The sequence below is a fragment of the Halyomorpha halys genome, unplaced genomic scaffold (assembly GCF_000696795.3).
Source record: "Halyomorpha halys isolate HHAL.00 unplaced genomic scaffold, Hhal_1.1 Scaffold4135.1, whole genome shotgun sequence".
Lineage (NCBI taxonomy): Eukaryota > Metazoa > Arthropoda > Insecta > Hemiptera > Pentatomidae > Halyomorpha > Halyomorpha halys.
The window spans coordinates 1-5,737 of NW_027108961.1; the positions used below are offsets into that span (position 1 = coordinate 1).

Below are 5,737 nucleotides of genomic sequence, written 5' to 3' on the forward strand. Positions count from 1 at the left end.
ATATATAATCATGCTATAAGTTTTAAAAATATGGTAGATAACTCTGAACAACAAATTTCAGTCCACTTTTAATAAAGTAGAGATTAATTAACTTTGTTCTAAACTACTACTGTATATTTATTAATACTAATTCAAGAAATAATATAAGATCACTATCCCACTATAATATATAGTTATACCATCTCCAAACAATGATGCTTTCTTTAAAACAGCAGTTAGGTAAAAGGACATTGATTTGGCAAAGAAGTGTTGCTAATACTTTTCACATCAATTTACAATACTTAAAATCAATAACTAGTGGTACGGAACTGTTGTAAAACCTACAGATTCCACAATGAGCAATAGATGGATTAAATTTCAACTCATAAAATAAAAGCTCTTATCGTCATGTCATTCCCTATCAGACAATTTCTTTTTATCAATTGAAAAGATGTTTAATGAGATAAAATTAGAGATCTGATAGTATCATGGGGGCTCTTCATTGATGTGGACCCTCATAAAACAATAGGACTTGTTATGAAGTTAAAATTATGATTCAAGCTGATATATCTATCATCATGAGCTGATATTATTAGTTGCAATCTCTCAAGTAATAATAATAGTTTTATGAAAAACTCTTATTAATTCAATACTTTAGTTTTTAAAGGTAATATCACCAGTTAACATTCAACAATATTTTACAAAAGAAATTACTTATTAATATGTTACTTACATATTCAGACAGTTCAGCCTATATGGTTCACGATTTGGGCATATCACCTTCATTGCGGATTGTAAGGGTGACTGCACTATCACCCCTCCGACTGAAATTTTCGAAGCCAAGTCAATTGTCGGCACAGTACCTATACTTTGACCAAATAAAATAATCTTTTCTGAAGGAATACCGTATTCCTCAGTCAAGGTTTTCCAAACCGCTTCTATGTCTAAGTACATCGTATTTTCTGATGGTATCCCAGTACTTTGTCCGTATCCTGAATAGTCGTACATTAAGATGTTACACTTCAAATCAACAGCCATTTCCATTAAATCAGGCAAAAGAACGCCAATGTCACAAGCATTCCCATGAGAATATACTACGGTAAAGTTCGAAGCGAAATTGACATGAGTTAAAATATAAGCAATTTTATTCCCCTCCGAGTTTTTTGTAAAACTACATTGATAATCGTCTTTCCAATGTTCAAGATAAACACTTAATTCAGGCCTTCTTGAGGTGCATCTAGTTGTACCATCAATATCAGTAAATGTGTAGGTTGGATTTGGAGGGCAAAAACAAAATCTTGACAGCTTATTAGGATCACAGCAAACACATGGTGGTGAACAACAGCTAAAAAAGCAGCTACTTAAAAAACGTCTAACAGACATTATGTAAAAACGGAAAAAAATGAGCTATTCACACTAAGTATATATAAACAATTTATTTAAACTATTGTCAGGTTATCGTATTGCCAACTTGATATTGTCAATAAAACATCAATGTTTTTTAACATAATAAATTTACACTTGTTATTCATTTAAATCAATTTATGATTTAATTAATTGTTTATTTATTATCTACTAACAATATATAAAAAATAAATTATGTTTTTAATAAAAAATTATTTTTTTTCGGTTACGTTCATTAATCGTGCTGATTATTAATTATTATTTATTCGTGTGTGGCTTAAGTGAAATATTTATGTATATATTATTATAAAAATGAACTGAAATAACTTGTACAAGTAAAAACCTTATAAAGCAAAACTTAAAATAAACAACAACGGAACAGCGTTGTGTAAACACGAAAACCGCCTTTTTGATGATCTGTAAAAAACTAAAGCAGCTTTATTCATGTTTACATTGTCATCGGTCATATCACAGCGTGTACATATACTAATCGTTTTAGGTATTTTTGTGTTTCAAAAATCAAATTACTTGTTTAAACATTGAAAATAAATAATTACCCTCTGTTTTCTAAGATTTTTTTTTTCATATCAGTAAACAGCTAGGAAAGTGAATTTATTTCTATGTAGTATCGAAAGGAGAGTATCGATGTGTATTAAGTATCAATTGGTTCGTACCATTCGGGGCCCGAGGAGGATATATTTTAGGGCTCGAGGTGGAATTAATTTTGAAACCAAGATAAAATGAAAACTCAGAAATTTAAAACATGAAAATAGTAACGTTCCTGTCGGATTAAAAAAAACTATTTTTTATATTTCGACGAAGCATCATTTTAATTAATAATAAGCCTCCCTCTCCTCAGGAACGCCACTGCCTACAGTATAACTAGAAACCCGCATTACAGTACGAGGATAAATCACTTCAAGGCCTTGGGGCGTCACACAGTAGGGCATTGTTTAGGGACATTTTTGATTTCAGGTGATTATGTCATTCACGAAAAATGCATATTTTGGTCAAAACCTCATTTTTTATTATCATTTTATTAAATCATTTTAAATCATATCTATTTAAAGGAACTAAGACAAATATCGGACCCGAAAATCGAATGATAAATAACCGTAATCCAAAGTTTTTGTCTTACATCATTTAATACTCAAGCCGCTTAGGAACTTTTGAATTTTTTTGTGAATGAATTAATCGCCTGAATCCAAAAAAGTCGCTATTATTAATGTGAAAGTGTACTAAAAAAAAATTCTAAACACAAATTTAATTATGTTTTTTTAAAAATAATTTGCTCAATTGTGCCCACTTGTTTGGCAAATTTGAAAGTTGTTGTAATAAGAGAACAATGTGAAACCCTTGGGCAATTATATTTTAATATTTATTATATTATTTTTTTTTTACATATATTTCTTAATTTTTTATATCTTTTTGCTATTATTTTTTTTGTATATTTATATATTTATCTATCACTACTTTTATCAATTATATAACATATATATTACGAACTTATATTTTATTTATTTAAAATGAACATTAGTTGTATTTTATATTTTAGGTATGTTTTATTGATGGTACTAAAAAAATTATTTTCTGAATTACTTTGGGTTATCAACAGAAATAAACTATGTACTAGTTAAATTTATTTATTTAATATTTCAAATGTAATAATCATATTTTTAAAAAATGTTAAAAACTTATAAGAAGTCACGATTTTGAATTAGTAAAATCTCTTTCTATGGGCATCAGTGATAAACTGCTCAATCTATCTTGAATCCATTGTTCAATTTTCTTTTTTTATAATAAAACTTTAAATTATTGATTGATATTACAATCTACCACATCGTTATGGGAAAAAGGAAATAGTGATGAATGATACGTAGTCAATTCATACCAATTTTTATTATTTTAATGAATACTTTGCATGGTTACTAGTCAAAATTGATGAGTATGCCAAGTATATTTAGGGGAAATAAAAAATGGTGTCTGTTGCAAAAAGATAAAATAAATTCATTTTTAATTCGGAGTTTCATTCCCATATCTCCTACTACTCCTACAGTTATCTTCGTAAAAGCAGTAAACTTCATGATATTCGCTTAATTAAGGTGATTTCTGGTTCTTTGGACAAAATTTCATATACAAATATCATAAAAACTAACCCTATGAAGATAAACATCATAAACTACTTTATAGTACATTAAACTAGCTTTAATTTGAGTGCTGGCAGACATCTGTATGCCTAATGGTTCCAGAGATACAGTTTTTCAAAAATCAAACATTCTGTCGGAAAAAATTGAAAACAATATTTTGTTAATAAAAAAAAAAAAAAAAAAAAAAAAGCTAGCCTAATGTACTATGAAGTAGTTTATAACGTTTATCTTCCCAGAGTTAGAAGTTTTGCGATATTTGCTAAAATAAATAGATTTATTTATAGACAAAATTTCATATTAAAAATTCATATTTATATGCAAATATCATAAAACAACACTAGATAACCTAATAGGATATCATTTAAAAAAGGGTAAAGGTTCTAAAATATGAACCTTAAATATATTTAAAAAGCAATGTTTCATAAAAATGCACTAACCAGTAGTTAGTGAATTTATTTAGGAAAATCTATATCTGAGGAACAATTCAACGTGGTGATAATCTATTAGCTCTCATATTAAAGCTGGTTAAATGTGCCATAAAGTAGTTTATGATGTTTATCTTATTAGGAGTAGTAGTTTTTATGATATTTGCCTAAAATAAATTTACAAAATATTTATTTCTAGTTGTTCAGACAAATATTTAACCACTAGACGTTCAGATTTCTGCCAGCACTCAAATTAAAGGTAGTTAAGTAGCTTATAACGTTTGTCTTTGTATGAGTAGTAGTTCATATGATATTTGACAAAATAAATTCAGAAAGTTTTGATTGACAAGATAAACGTCATAAACTACTTTATAGTACATTAGCTTTAATTTGAGTGCTGGCAGACATCTCTATGCCTAATAGTTCCAGAGATACAGGTTTTCATAACTCAAACATTCTGTCCGAACTACTTGAAAACAATATTTTATTAGTAAAACAAAAAAAAAAAAAGCTAGTCTAATGTACTAAAGTAGTATATAACGTTTATCTTCCCGGATTAGAAGTTTTGCGATATTTGCTAAAATAAATAGATATATAGTTTATGCAAATAACTAGATTTATTTATAGACAAAATTTCATATTCATATGCGAATATTATAAAAATTACAACTAGGTTTACTTTGAGAGCTGGCAGACATCTGTACATTGATTACTTTCTGAGATATAGTTTTTCATAAATCCATACATTTTGTCCAAACGACTAAACATCAACATTTTCTGAATTTATTTTGTCAAATATCATAAGAACTACTACTCATACAAAGATAAACGCTATAAGCTACTTAACTACATTCAATTTGAGTGCTCGGAGAAATCTGAACGTCTAATGGTTAAATGTTTGTCCGAACAACTAGAAATAAATATTCTGTAAATTTATTTTTGGCAAAAATCATAAAAACTACTCTATAGCACATTTAACTAGCTTTAATATGAGAGCTAATTAGATTATCCGCACGTCGAATTTTTCGATATAGATTTTCCTAAATAAATTCACTAACTACTGATTTTTAGAGCATTTTGTATGAAATGTTGCTTTTTAAATATATTTAACTGTATATTAAGAATAAAAGGATATATCGTGGATCTATTGAACGTAAATAGCTCTTTTAGGGTTCATATTTTAGCAAATTTACCCTTTTTTAAATAATATTCTATAAGGTTATCTAGTGTTGTTAATAGTTTTTAAGATATGGACCAATTGCATATTTTATTTGCGTTCCTTTTTATAAACCACTAATCAAAACTGTCCTAATGTATATATAAAGATTTTCAGTTACATATTTTATATTTTTTACTGCGTCGAAGTGATAGTATATAATCACTTTACTTCCTGGCCTAGCAGCCATAGTACTAGCTGAGTCAACATCAAGCTCAGTTGCTATTGGTAGACGTGGAAAAATATGGATATATTATTTTTAAAATACAGGAAATTAGCTAAGTTTAAGAAATCTCAAGCATAAAAAAAATGGCTCAATTGTCATATTTCAATTGTTATTATTATGGTTAAGAAAAAATGAAGACAGTGATAAAAAAATGAAACGAACATTTAAATGTTATTGACAAAATAAATTGCAGTGGTTTGTAAAGATAAGATTAAAACGCCGACTAAGGTTATTGTACTCGACGAAATAGGGCTGTTTAGCTTTCAAATTAATCATAATTATTAATTTTGTTTATTTATTTTATTAATCTAATCAGAATTAAACTCATAATATAAAATAT

General features: G+C 27.6%; 1 pseudogene; it reads right to left on the minus strand.

Moving 5' to 3' along the window:
* Window positions 1-712: 712 nt before the first annotated feature.
* Window positions 713-1,362, minus strand: LOC106691880 (alpha/beta hydrolase domain-containing protein 17B pseudogene; annotated as a pseudogene).
* Window positions 1,363-5,737: the final 4,375 nt, after the last annotated feature.